This window comes from Pinus tabuliformis, chromosome 4_1, assembly GCF_031772625.1.
Source record: "Pinus tabuliformis cultivar Carrire ecotype Pingquan chromosome 4_1, CPIR1, whole genome shotgun sequence".
Classification (NCBI taxonomy): domain Eukaryota; kingdom Viridiplantae; phylum Streptophyta; class Pinopsida; order Pinales; family Pinaceae; genus Pinus; species Pinus tabuliformis.
This window is the reverse complement of record NC_142303.1, coordinates 896,982,790-896,998,382: the sequence shown is the minus strand read 5'-3', so window position 1 is coordinate 896,998,382 and position 15,593 is coordinate 896,982,790. Positions and strand designations below refer to the sequence as shown.

The 15,593-nt window shown below is 37.5% G+C and overlaps 1 pseudogene; it reads right to left on the bottom strand.

The window, feature by feature from the left end:
- Positions 1 to 300: 300 nt before the first annotated feature.
- Positions 301 to 958, bottom strand: LOC149179059 (omega-3 fatty acid desaturase, chloroplastic pseudogene; annotated as a pseudogene).
- Between the last annotated feature and the right edge of the window lie 14,635 nt (positions 959 to 15,593).

Genomic DNA, 15,593 nt, shown 5'->3' with positions numbered 1-15,593 from the left:
GTAGTAACAAAGTAATCAGTATAAACTTTATTTCCATGAGATGTCCAATGAGCTGTAGGGATTGCATCATCTAACACATTGTTATCATCATTTCCATCTATTCCAACCACAAATTCAACTTTGTTGGCTTCACTATGTGCAGGATTGAGGCTTGAAAAACAGGTGCATACCCTAGAAAATGGCCAGGCCGAATCATACAACAACTTCAATGCTTTACAAGAAGAGAAGAAATGTTGAAGAAATAGTTATTAGAAGATGCCTAAAGTTAAAAAAAATACTCCAGCCATTTTCAGATTGATTTCATCCTCTCAATTTTGTCATGTTAGGATCTTCTTGATAGAACACAAACTCTCCTTCATCATTAACATAATGATCTTGTGACATGCTCTTCATCAGAGGGTCCAGCAAGTGCAATGGCAGAGGACAGGATTGCTTCGGCTCCCGATAGTAATTTCCAAGCATAGGATTTATTACTTTAGTCACTTCCACCAGGTGGTAGTGAGGTATTTGTGGAAACAAGTGATGCACAACATGAGTTCTAATATCATGATGGATATTGTTAATCAAGCCATAATCTCGATCAATGGTAGTAATCCCTCCTCAGAGATAACTTCATTCCTTGACTCTATACCATGGAAGCTTCTCATCATAACCATGGTGATGAAGATATGTCACAAGGTCTAACCACATTACAAAAATCCAGTAGGGAATAATATAGAAATTTATTATCCATGTAGGACCCATAAAAACTGTAAGTTCGTCTAGTAAAGCCAGCATTGCACTCTCACATGATGTTGATTTAATGATATATTTCTTCTCAAAATATATCACTTTCCAAATGAAAGTGAGAACCTTTCTTTCCAAGACTTCTACCCCACAGGTATAAAAGATATGCAAACATGGACAATGGGATAATAAACCGTAATTTCTTGCCAATTGTTACATTAGGATCAGGCATTGGTACAACAATATTAGATACAATTTCTTTCCAAGATTCCTTAACAACGATTATAGCAATTCACCAATGATGGCCATAACCATAAAATTGACAATGCGTGGGCGATGTTCAGCAATCTCTGAACACAATCTCATCTTGAGACTCGGCAAAAGGTGCAAAATCTAGTTCTCTATATTTGTCATTGAATTCAAGTTGCTTCTTCTATTCATCAGATGAATCTGTAGTCAAATGTGTTTTAGGAAGCATTCCTGCACTGCTCATATGAAACTGCTAGTACATGACTTATTCACCTGCCACCAAGAAGGCATATTATTAATGAAATTTACACAAAACACTCTTCAAATTGTTTAACAAGAAGAATTCATAATTTAATAGCTATTACCTCTGAATGCCTCTAACTATCAGCTTAATAAGATAATAATGACTAAAAACACTAATCACAAGCATAGAATTATTTGATAAAAATGGTAAAAATCTAGACAAAAAGGCATCTCAACACTTCTCGCACAAAGCCTTCACCGAAGCTTCCCCTAATACATTCAACAATACTGAATTTGAGTTACACAATCGTATTGTGCTCTTTGCCTTATGATCCAACATTTCCTAGTATTCAACTGACATTTCCATTGGTTTAGTACCCGATATACCATGATCCACTGATCTTTATCCACCGATATATCCTCCATCTTTAGTTTTTACAACTCAAAACTTTGACCATTAAATTTCTTGATCTCTATATTACCACTTCTCACCATATTCTTTGACCACAAGATTGGATCCTGCAGATATCCCACTCAACAGGGTCTATCACAGGCCCAAGAAAATCCCCTTAGCAAAAAAGGTGTTCCCTTGAAGTCAAAACATCTCTAATACCATTTGTTGGGAATGATAATTGTTGTTAGACTAAAACCCACAGGTCTTAGACAACAATCGCATTGCCAGAGATAAGGATCCATAAGAGGAAATTAGTCCATGACATGGAACACATGGGGAGCATTGATTTATCCAATGTCCCACGAGGACCATAAAAAATGCCAAAAATAGTAATTGTGCTACAATTAAGGAAACTGAAAAGAAACAACAGTGGGGGTCCAAGTGGAATAGGCAGGTGACCACCAGTATCCACCTGGATTTGTAGGACTATTCTTGTTGTGTTTGAAATACATTTTATTTCATTTACACTAACTCTTATGAACTATTTCATCTTCATTAGTATGAATCTTTTTGAATACGTACTATTATATATTTCAAGCATGGTTATTTTGTGAGCTTTTTTGGAGGCTAACTTATGATTCCTTTTATGCTCTTGTTTTCCTTTCAAGTTATGTACTATTACAAGCTTCTAAGGAGATCACTCACTTTCCCTTTGTCATGTTAGAAACTTTCATGCCTTTCACTTGACTCTTCACAATGTTATACACTTTTTTCACCAAAGTCATGAATACATCATTTTATGTGTTATCACAGCCAAGGAAATTAGGTCATATTATAGATGGGGCTCGTACTACAAATGTTGTGAGGTCTAATTAGGACATAATATTAGGGAAACCCCATGAATGTTGGTGGGTCTAGCACCGTCAACATATCTGGTGGTAGAAAGAGGGCTTGATGACAAGTTGAGCCCATGAAGTATGCTTGAACTTTCCTTATCTTTAAATTATTTCTTCCCATAACTTGACCCCAACATGTTTTCTAGAAATAAAAATCTGAAAGTGCCTACATGGATAATCAATGAATTTTCTAATCTAAAGTTTGGTGGTGAGGGTGAAACAAACATTCACGAGAACACTGCTTACTTTCTTGAATTCTATACTCAACATTAAATTCATTTTGAGGATACTTCTTGCAGTTTTTTTTCCCTTACGTTCAAAGAACGCATTAAAGAATGGTGTTACACATTGCCAGCCGATTCTATTCACTCTTTCGAATAAATTATCAAGGAACTCTACCACGCCTTCGACAAGTATGATTATAAAATTTGTTAATTATAAGAAAAGCATGCATCTTAGAAAATCACCTGATCAATCTCTTGATGATTTTCACAATCGCTTCATTCATTTCTATTTTGAATTTTTTGAGGATGATATTAAATGGATTTTTATGAAAGATAAGTTTCAATTTCTTGTTCACATTTTAGTGAATCTAGTAGAATATGAATCCTTTGAAAGTCTCCCAACGTGCATTTGTTGTTATCACCAAAAAATTGATCGTCTAGCCTAATTTACTAGATGGATCGAAGTACACCATGTAAAGCCAATCTCACCGTGGTAAAATTTCTTTCACTGTGATAAATTACCTAATAAACCACTTTATTAAGTAATTTATAGTTAAACCCATGAAGAATAATTAAATAAATCACTATTTATTTGATTTTCTTCTAGGAATTATTAATTAAACCATTTTTTTATTATTATTCCTTGTTAAATTTTACCCAATCATGAAAAATAAATTGATAAATCATTATTTGTTTATTATTCCTTAACCAATTCCTTGAGATAATAAATAAATCATTTATTTATTTATTATTAAAAGTTTAAATACTTTATCCCTCCTAAACAAATATAATAAAATATTCCAAGTGGTAATTCCAAGAATGGGATTAATAATATTTTATTATTGCTCAGTATTCAAGGATACCTCAATATTTTGTTATAAATAGGAGGGTTTTCCATTCATTATTCAATTTTGATTATTTTCATTGTTGCACTCACTGTTGTAACTCTGATTATTTTCATTGTCGCACAACATATTTTTGTTGGGTTCATGCATTATAGAGGAGAGAGACTCTACAAATGCAGAAAGCGTTTGAGGATTTCCAAGAACCCATCCCATAGAGGGGGATTGGTAACATATATGTGTTTCCTTCATAGGTGTTATAATAAAATCATTCTTTGCAAATATGGTTTCCATTGGATATTTTGGGGTTATTACTCTTCATTTTATTGTTTAACTATGATTGCAGCATAGATCAAGATTTTGGCAGGTTTCTTTTCGACCAATAGCTGTAGACCTACAATTTTTAGTAGTCATTTCTATTGTTGTGATCGTTTGTCATCCATGATCTTAATTGGGTTCTTTTTGTACTTCATTAAGAAGAAAACACTCCAACAAATTGGCGACTCTGTTGGTTTTTATACTTCAGATCTAGAAACCTAGGTGACCTTTGGTTTTCATCTTAGGGTTTACTCTTTTTTATATTCTATTAATGTCTCCTAGTGTTTTAACCCTAGATCTGATAAATTTATGACTTTCGTAAGCTTTATGGTCATTTCCGCAGGTCAAAGCAACCAATTGCACCAAATGCGACACTTTTTTTTGAAATTTGCAGATCGGAAGTCTCGAAGCAGAAATCCCAACATTAAGCCCAAAATGTGCGATTTGGACTCTAGAATGTAGCTTTCTGCCCAAAAAGTGTGATTTCATCAAAAAACAAGTCAGAAGCTACGATTTATGGGTTTTAGGGTTTTTCTCATATCTATTTCTGGGTTTTTTTGAGAGATGTATGCTGGGTTTCTAACCTATGTCTCATCCGCTTAGGCCTTGATCGATTATGTTTTAGTCATTGAAGTCAAATTTAGCCTCCCTTAGGGCTTGTATTACACTTTTGCCTTTCTAGGAGGAGTTTAGCAAAGTGAGAAGTCTGAGTTTCTGCAACACTTTCAGCCACATTTTCCATATATGTAACCTTTTGTTTTAGATTTGATAAGATAGGTTGCTACCATCCATAGTTTCGCATTCAAACTTGTTTGGTCATTCCCTTAGGGTCCCATCAGTTTCCCTACGTGTTTCACCCATCTCCCTATCTTTTTGCAGCAATCTTCCCCTTTGTTTCTTTTGTCGTCTCTACACCACTTTCCAACAACTTAGAGTCACTTCATCCCAGTCGCACTGACATTTAGATCTCTTAACCATTTTAGTGTATTTTCCATCAGTTTAGCCACCTAGCAATACAGTGTTTTTAAACCTAGTTTGGGTGGGGTTTAGTTAATTTATTTGCTATTTATTTTAGTTTATTTGTAGCAAGCTTTTTTATTTTTTAGAAACACAATCTAGGCTTAATCAATTAATACACTTGCACACACAAGCACACCTTAAGTGAAGGGAACTTGGTTTACACTACCAAGCCAAGACTTAACATAATAAATTTATCTCATGGCATCTAAGACAAAAGATATATTGTTGATCTCCGTTCACCTTTTTCATGTTTTGTGTATCATTTCACCACCAAGGCATGAGTCTTGGAGTCTATTAGTCCTTCAACCTTAGTTTCCATTGGGTTAGAGTTCATAGCCCCCCGAGTCCCCATCTTGACTCTTATCTTGATTCCTCATCGGATTCCAATCCTCCTTCACCGCATATAGTCACCATGTCTGGATCCACATCAAGTACAAGGCCCCAATCTAGTGGTGCCTCTGGTAATATACTGGTGTTCACATCAGGCGAAACAGTCTCAGGAACCATTCCGACAACTCCCATGCTCCCTTTTATGGTTGTGTTAAGTCTACTAGATCTTAACCAGATGGTAAACAAACCCATACACCATGATGTTGGTTGGCCCTCTATGTCGACTGAGCTTCCCTCAGACATCCCAAATTTTGAGGGTATTCCTAGAGAGGATCCTACCAACAATGTTCGATCCTTCTACATGTGGTGTTTGTCCAACTCCATAACAAATGAATCCATTCGTCTTTGTCTATTCCAATGCACACTCAATAGAGACACTACAAAATGGTATGTAGTCCAACCCACCACCTCTCGTTCCATTTTCATGATGCTTGCTAAAGTTTTCCTGTCCTATTTCCACTTACCTCTCTAGTACGACACCGGTACTGGGCGTTCGACCACATTCTATCAATCCTTCGCTACTCACCTTTCTGACCATGTTCAAGAGTGGATTTTAAGAAGGAGCACATGGCATGCCCTACCTTTCGAAGATCATGTTTATCTAGATTGGTTTTTCAAGAGCCTTTTATTCCCCATCGGGAAAGATGTCACGTCCCATTTTCCTCAGACTAAGGAAGAAGTTCTCTAGACCGATTTGAGATATGATTTGATTTATGCTCAATTAGGTTATGTCTATACCATTATCCTAGACCTCCTTCTCTGTAGTAGTTCTAATGCACCGGGGACATCTCACGCTGCCGATGTTATCGTTAGATCCATTTCATACTCTTTGCCATATTCTGAGTAGAGTTATGGCTATCTATAGGGGGCACCAGTTCCTCCAATATTTATGCACGTCCTACTAGAAACATTTTTCCAGGGCCCCAACCCACCTATCAAACTATTGCTCCTTCTTATGCATAGTCTGGCGCTCTAGCCCCTTAGCCCATGCATCCTTAGCCCCAGCATCCACCACTCCCTCAGGGTCAAGTGTTTGTGGAGCAGAGTGCTAACAATCCCCAAAATTCAAAGAAAAAGAATAAGGGGAAGGGTAATAAGGGTAACCAGGGTAACGAAGGTAACCAACCTAGTGAACCCCAAGGGAACCAGCCTAACACCAACAACCAACAACAGAGTGGCCATCCCAAGCAAAAAGGGTATATTCATATGAATAAGCCTTGTGCATTTTGTGGTTTGCATGGCCACTACACCTGTGAGTGTCCTCTTTTACCTCAGATGTGCCAAATGTGGGAAGCTCCAACAACTTCTAAAGGTTAACAATCACCTTAGACTCCTATGCCATCTCAACCACTAGTGCTCACAAATCCTTTCCCGCAGCAAGGATTTTTTGTTGCTAAACCTCAGCAAGGTCAAGCAGCCCATCTCCCCCAACCTTCTGGCCCCAGTGACTACCAGATCCTCATGATGGATTCTGACAAGCTCAATGCCTCTGATCAATAGCCAACTCCTCAACGCTCTGTTGTTCCCATCTAAGACGAGTCATCTGGATCCACCCACCAAAGACCTCCTTTGTTAGTGGGTGCCTCTCCTATCTTTCCACCAGGAACCGGTCCTCCGTGTCTCAACCATCCAAGATCTATTCCACCAGGGCGTTATCTTGTCTGCCAAATACACTTCTTATTTCCCCTTCCAGGAGTTTTTATGTACCTGTCATGGCTTTGTTGATCCTTCCTAACATAACTCTCAAGATCATAGTATGGTACATCGATCGCCCTGCAAAAATTTTGGCTAGTCAGCCACGAACATATCACACTTTGACCCTAGTTAAACCAGTCCCCATGACCCTTGCTACCGCGGCTCCAAAGTCGTCTACTTTGTGTGAAGTCATTGGGAATGCCACCAACAATTGTCCTAAACTTCCTCAACTAAAACCTTTGGTTCATGAAGCATTCCCTGAGTCAAATATTATGGAAGTCCATGTTGACATACTGATCCCACCTAAGAAACTCAAAATGCTACACACAAACCACCCTTGTGCCCTATGTGATCATCATGGTCACTATTCCGACCCTCATCTCATTGAATTTCATGATTTCCTTGGGACGATTCACGAATACGATGCCACTCGTAGTGGATCATCTATTCCTCTACTTGTGGATTCTGGTACCACTATTCAACCAAAATAGGGAGACTCTGGCCCCACTATTATGATCCCTCCCCCCGATCTCGAGATGACAGACACCACGGTCCATATCCTTTACATGTCGTCATCGTTGAGTTCCTCGCAGATAAACCTTTCAAAGGTTTTTGTGCACACTTCTATCGAACCTCTTTCGATAGAATCCTAAGTCTCAAAATTTGTAGATCCTCCATCTACTATGTCGTCGTCTACCATTCCAGATGATGCATATGTGAATCTTATTTCTTAGTTTGATGCACCAGGTAATGCCGCCACATCATGTAGTCAATCTTCCTCCCATTCGCCCATCTTCCACCTTGATGACGACACCATGGAATCTATGTCTACCCCTAATTATCCCTACCCTTGAGTAAGGGGTCATTACTTTAGAGGATTTTGAAGGCCATTTCCTTCATAATTCTCCCAATGCACTCTACCTCAAGAAATTTTGATCATAGCACATCCCTTTGATTTGCATGTCTTTATTTATACCATCAATTTAGGTAGATTTCATCATCTCATCAGTTGTCTTTTGTACCTTTCATATGGATCCATCATCCACACCGTATATCAGTCATCTCAACGGTGCAAGTCGGTTCTCCTGGAATCTATCCTAGCCAATTTTTACCCCCTTTCGAACGTTAGTCCTTTTAAACAGCGTGCGCATTAGATCTGCCACCAATAATCAGGCCGAATATGATGTAGTGATAGGTGTGTTAGTCAATGCCCTCGCTCACTGTATCCTTCATCTTCATGTTTGTTTAGATTCCTTTCTACTTGTCATGCAATTGAATGGTGTGTATCATGTGCATAACCAAGTCCTATTTAAGAAATATATACGAGTGAAGCTATTGGTACATGAATTTCAAACCATTACCTTCAGTCATCTACCTAAAACCCAAAATCACTATGTAGATACCATTGCAAACAACATTCTAGATTGGAATTTATCACATGTATACCACAGAATACAACCATAAACAAAACAAATGGTGAACCATCATCATCATATAAAATGCATAATCATATTATGTATCATACAATTTTTTGGATCCCTTAGCTCTAAATACATCTGGTATGCCCATAGCAAACTAGGGGGAACATAGGCCCCTACATATCCTTTGGAGGATCTCGTGCCAAGTAGGGCTGAGATGCTTGAATCCATTTTTTGAGCACTTGGAACACAATGGCACTCCACAAACTCCTCCTGCTAGGGGCCATCATTACCACCTTTTCATACCAAATCATTATCCTATGCTTGGGGGCATGATGGTTTTCCCCTTGTCATCTTCTCAATTAAGTCTTGGCCTAGATCCTAATGAATCTAGGTATGGTCGATTATCCTCCCATTCCTTGAGTAGTTTGTCCTACTGGCTTCCTCGATGATCCATATGCACATCGCATATCATAAACATTTGATACCATTTCTTGAAATGTTCTACTCCTTTACCACCTAGTCCCCATGATTGACTTCGTCGGTGACGATGATTCTAGACCCTCTTTAGTAGTTCATTCTCGTTTTCCTCTTCCCTTAATTCTTCACCAAGAAACATCATTCCAAGAAGCATTAAGGCCATTCTTAGACAAGTAAGGCCACTTGCCTGAAAGTGATAGATCACGATTCCAATGGTTGGTTTTTCCACTACGATCTCCACAAGATTTAGGGCCTTCTCCTCCTCTCAAATTGGAGGGAAAACACACTTTTATAGGAAAACCCACATTTTTTCTATCACACATTTCAATTATACCATAGCTCAGTTTGAAAAATTGTCAACACCATTATAAATCTATCATCGAGCCATATAATGGGTCTTCATCAGTTTTTGATGATTTAACACTTCACTAGGAAGTCATTTTTCCAAGAAGGGTTACTTCGTCACCTCTCAAAATAAAATTTCGTCATAAAGAGACACTTGTAATTTGAGGTCCACCTCCTCTTAATACTTGTCATACCATATTTCAATTTTTCGTCATGAGTAACCATCATTTACTCATATTTTCATGGGCCCCACCAGGCCTAGTCTGTGTGGTAGCGTCATCAAGTTACCCTTGTTTAGAGCATCCACGATGAGTCACCCTTGAATTCTTGGAGCCTATTTCATGTCCCATCATATCATGTCACAGTATTCCATCCATATTTTCATACCATTCATCCTTTGTTTCCCATTTTGGCCTCCAGTCATATTGTCCCCATCCCCTCTGAAGTTGAGTCAGTCGCTGCCAGGTCAACCATGCACTTTATACTCTGAGAAGGGAAGTCGTTTATTTTTCCCTCAGTACCACTTTCACCATTATCCGTGGTATCAGTCCATTAGTCACATTACTATTTTCCCTCATGATTTCATTGAGGATCCTCATTGCCTCATCTATCACGGGCCCTATTCTATTAATATCGTCTCATTTATTCCAGAAGAACGACCTAGAGGGCGGTGTATCTCGATTCGAGCTTCCATTCTTGTTCGGCACCTTGGATCGAGAAGAGGGTCTCATTATTTCCCTTTGAATTGGTTGTTTCATTTTTGTGATCCATACACTTGATGGTCCAGTGATGCAATAGATTTTACTAGTGATTCTCGGGTGTGTGTGTGAGATGTTTCAAACCTCATGAAGGGGTGGCCCTTCAGGTATGCCCCCATATGGCCAGATGCATACCTACCATGCTACAACCTCATATACAGTTCCGCAGAGTTGATGGATTCGGTTCCTACTGATCATAGTGTTCATTGCATGCGCGTATCCTCCAGGTGATCCCTTCAATTTTGTAGAGCCCTCCCTTGTTCAATAGGGCTTCTTTGGTTGTTCTCCTTCCCTCCCACCGATTTTTTGAGGGAACGGGCATTGTATCTCATGTACTCAGATAGTAATGTATTCATTCCTTGTTCACATTTTTACCAGGTGCATTATGTATATGGGACACATTGTATTATTTCCTGGCTCTATTATGCCAGCGTGTCATGTACCATTCAACATGTAATTTATTGCTTGGTTTCATATTTCTGGACAAACCATTATTTTTGTACTAAGTTATCTTGGCGGGTATGGTTATGCCTCCCCTGCCTCATTAGGGTTCGGTACCAAAACAAAAAAGGAGACTTGCATTATTCTCACCCCCTCTGTCACTATCCTCTCTCAACTTCAGCTTCATTGGTCCCTCTCTCTCTCTCCTTGACTCCCCTATGTTTTCTAAGTGATTTTCTTTACAACGTACCTTGGTCATAAATTTTTCTCCTAACACTCGTACATTGGGGGGGAATCTTTTATCACCTAAAAAATGATCATCTAGCCTAATTTACTATATGGATCAAAGTAAACCATGTAAAGCCAATTTTACCATAGTAAAATTGCTTTCACTGTGATAAATTACCTAATAAACCACCTTTATTAAGTAATTTATAGTTAAACCCTTCAGAATAATTAAATAAATCACTATTTATTTGATTTTCTTCTAGGAATAATTAATTAAACCATTGTTTTATTATTATTCTTTGTTAAATTTGATCCAATCATGAAAAATAAACAGATAAATAATTATTTTTCTTATTTTTCTCAGATAAAAAAGTTTAAATATTTTTCCCCTCCTAAACAAATATAATAAAATATTCCAAGTCGTAATTCCAAGAATGGGATCAATAATATTTTATTATTGCTCATTATTCAAGGATAACTCAATATTTTGTTATAAATAGGAGGGTTTTCCATTCATTATTCACTTTTGATTATTTTAATTATTTCACTCAGTATTGTAAGTCTAATTATTTTCATTGTCGCACACCATATTTTTGTTGGGTTTATGCATTATAGAGGAGAAAGACTCTACAAAAGCTAAAAGCATTTGAGGATTGCCAAGAACCCATCCCATAGAGGGGGGATTGTAACATATATTTGTTCCCTTCACCTGTGTTATAATAAAATCATTCTTTACAAATCTAGTTTCCATTAGATATTTTGGGGTTATTACTCTTCATTTTACTGTTTAACTATGATTTCAGCATAGATCAAGATTTTGGAAGGTTTTGTTTCTACCACTAGCTGCAGATCTACAATGTTTAGCAGTCATTTATATTGTTGAGATCATTTGTCATTAACAATCTTAAGCGGGTTATTTTCGTACATCATTGAGAAGAAAACACTAACATTTTTTATGGAGCTATTAGATCTATAATGAAGGAAGTTGTTGTTTCAAGTGACTCCTCATCTTCTCCTCATCAAACAACTCCATTTTCACAGGTTGAGGTTGGAGAATTTGACAGTTCGTCCATTGATCAACCACCATCTTCTTCCACCCAACATATTCAGAATTTAAGTGCAAGTTTTGACAGTGAATTTGATTTTACCAAGTGGTTTTCTTTCTCGTCGACCTCCTTCCATCAATTCCTTTGATCCTCCTAATTGCGATTTTTTATATCCACCTATTACAATCGCTTTTCCTGGTTCTCATGAGAATCAATTCTAGGATGGAGTTAGAATTAACCAACAAACTGTCGATATCATTCATAATGACTATGTGTGGGATTCTAATATTGAAGAATAATTTACAATGCAAGTTGGTGTTTCTCCTTTCTCACCTCTCCCTCATCACCCTAACATCTTCCATGATTCTATCATATCTGTTGTATCTTTTGAAGAATTAATTTCTTCCGATGTTAATTTTAATTATGATCACAACTCGTTGAAAGTAAGTTTTACATTTGAACATGGAGTGGAAAAATATTCTCTTATGGATCTCTCCCATCCATCATATGATCATTATGAAGAAACAAAGAGTGAAATTTCTTGTTTTCAATCTCCCCCTCTCTATGATTCATCAAAACATGATGATGCATTTTTGTCCGACGATGGAATTTCTGATCATGGATGTCATGATCTATTCATCAAATCATCTTATAATGACTCCCTATTTTCTACTGCTGATTTTTTTGAGCCACCGGTTTTCAATGATCTTGGAACTACTGCAATCTATCGAGGCACTTCATCCTAACGAAATTTTTCCACTTTATTTATGTTTCCAAGATAGAAATTTTGGAAGAATGTTTTGGCATGATAGCTTGTTGAAATGTCCATGAACACCACAATTCATTAGAAGAATGTTTCGCATGTGCTTCTTGTTGTATTTTTCTACTTGCATTTTTAGTCTTTGTATGTTGCATCATTTCACATTTTATATATTTGATTGGTTGTTATTATTGAAAATATCTCTTGTTATTTATTTCGTCGCCTATATAGGTTAATCTATGCTTCAATGTCTACACTGGAAGTTTCATTTCACATGAACCTAGCCTATTCTCAGTTACTTTAGGAGTAGGGGAATTTTTATGTGTTTCCTTGTTTTTTTTCTTTCTTCCCTGTCATTTTCTTTCATTTTCATTTTAAATAATTTTCGCATGAGATCGTGTTTGGTTTCTGAAGAAAGCATGGTGAAGTTCAAGAGAGAATTGTGCTACTACCAGTGATTGGTTATTTGTTTATTCAATTTTTTTTCATGGGCCTTGCACATTTTAGTCGATGATACCTTGATGGAAAATATGTTCTTTCTCTGATAGAACCTTAATAGAATCATGATGCTTGAATCTATAACTAGTACCACCTACTCTAATCGATTTTTTAATGATTGGTCAATTTTTCCTTATCAACTAAGTCGAGTAGAGTAAGAGGGGGAGGAAAATTTAACAAGTGAATTCTATTTCAAAGGTGTATAACTATCCTTCTCTGAAGGAAAAACCTCTTCTACCCTCAACAATTCACGATCCCTCTTTCACCCCATGAAATAAATAATTTTCGACGCATAGTTCTATGAATAAAATGCAGAAAACAATACAGGGAAAAATAAGAGAAAGGCTTCTTGTGAAGGGAGGTGAAGAAAGAAACTTCGCCATGGTACTATCCAGGTTTGCTGGCAGTGGACCAATGTTTTCGTTCCTTAAGTGACTCTGTCAGGGTACTATCCAGGCCTGCTGGCAGCGGAGCAACACTAGATATGAAAAGCAAGACACTAACAATCCTTTTCACTTATGTCTCTATTGACGGTGCTATAAATCCACCAACAATGGGGATCTCCCTTATATGAAGTCCCAATTAGACCTCACATCATTTGGTGTAGGATTCCCATTCAGTATAAAGGCCTGATTACCAAATCCTCAAAGTTCAACTATCTTAGTACATGCGAAAGAAAATATGAAATACAAATGTCCACAAAATAGTCTTACAAACATTCATAAGTCAATATGTATGAAGAATGTGATGACCTTCAAAGGCTTTTATTTTTAAGAAAAAGTTCCAAGGCACATATTTACATTCTACATAACTAACCCTAGTAGTGGGAAATTGGAGCCACTCCTTGCTCCTCCAAGAACTCGTTGGTCTCTCTAATGCCTTGCAAGAGTAGGCAAGGTGAAAATTCATTTTCTCATACAATGAGGGGGTATATATAACCAAGGGTCATGCTCCGCCTTGTGACTCTTTGACTACCCTCATGATTGTTCAAGAATCAACTTTATATGACTTTTCATCTTACATGACTCTTCATATTCATGTGTGTCCATTGGACTTTCACTTTACAATACATTTGATTTACAATATACATGGCCCACAATAGTGATGTGGCATATGCCAACTCATGACATGAATTGTCATGACATTGCTGACATGGAGTGACTTGATGAGGTGGCAATGTTAAGTCAATATTACTGCTAATTGATAGATGTGTTCTTGGATATGCTTTCTCTTTTCCTCCTCATAGCTTGATGATATGGGATCTTCAATGGTTTGTGGTCTTCAAAAGTACTTTCAAACTTGTGTTTCTTTTGCTTCATCTCAGTAGTTTCATTCACCCATTCAGGTACAAGTGGGTATCTAGGCATGCCTCCCTCCTTCTTCTCCTTCTTCATCATCTCACCATAGTTTGATAGTGTACATGTTCCTGTAATTCACCCATGACGGGACGAAATCAGTCTGAAAAATCCCTAGTCTAAGATGATGCATTATTATCCATGAAATCAATTCGCAACAAGTGACAAGATGAGAAAGATGGCCCCAGTAACTATGCATTGGATAGTTCCATGTGATAGGGAGGGGCCTTGATCACTAAAACTACACAGAATGTAGCCTACGCTTGATTGAGGAATTTTTTAGCACAATCCCCACTAGGGAGAAAAATTGTGGAGTGGCCTCTGGGAATCAGACATACACAATTGAATCCATTAGTGGCTTATGTAAAATGAGGCCATGAGTGGTAAGTTATATGTAGTTTTCAAAGGCATGGAAGATTGGGGAGGAGAGAGGACTAGAAGAAACATTTTCCCAATTCTTGATGGAAACGATCTCTGATTGAGAGAGGACACTGGGAGACAGCTCTATGTAGTTCTGGAGGCCAAGGGAGTTTGGGTTCTTTTCATATTATGGGGTTCCAACAAGAAAACGGGGAATCTTGAGGACTGACACTATGAAATTAGAGTGGGAGAAATCGTTGTGCAATTCTAGGGGTCAAGGAAGGTTGCTGAGCTCTGGAATTGTGTAGAGAAACTTCCCTGGAGGATAGTGACTGTGCACTGTGCAGTTATAGGAAGCAAGGTCACAAAACTAAGGGCTAATACTATGTGGTGTGTAGTTCAGTCAGGGTCAAGATCAACTAATTTTTATGGTCGAGAATATTTTTGGAAAAATGGCTAAGTGTGTAAGGAAGATAGACTTGTGATGAACTTGAACTTGTGATCACACATCTAGCATACTTCGATGACACGAAAACATAGACCACTGAAGCAACAAGAAATAATTTCCCTCTATGTGACTATCTCATAACAAGAAGCAACAAGTGTGACACTTGAGATAGACTTCAGGATGATCATGACGACACTTGTGCGACAGTGTTCAAGACTTTGTGCATGAGTGTGACGTATGTTTACATGGTTAGGAAAACTCATATACACGTAGGTTGACATTTTAAACCACCAGAAAAGACTCACAAACATGACATAAAAACCAAACATGAAAAAATATGATAGTTTATCAAACAAGTGAAAGGGAGTAAAACACTTACAAGAAACGCATGGAATGACTTCGAGTGTTTGCAACCATACATCTCATTGAAGACAAAAGGATATGATAATGATAAGTTGT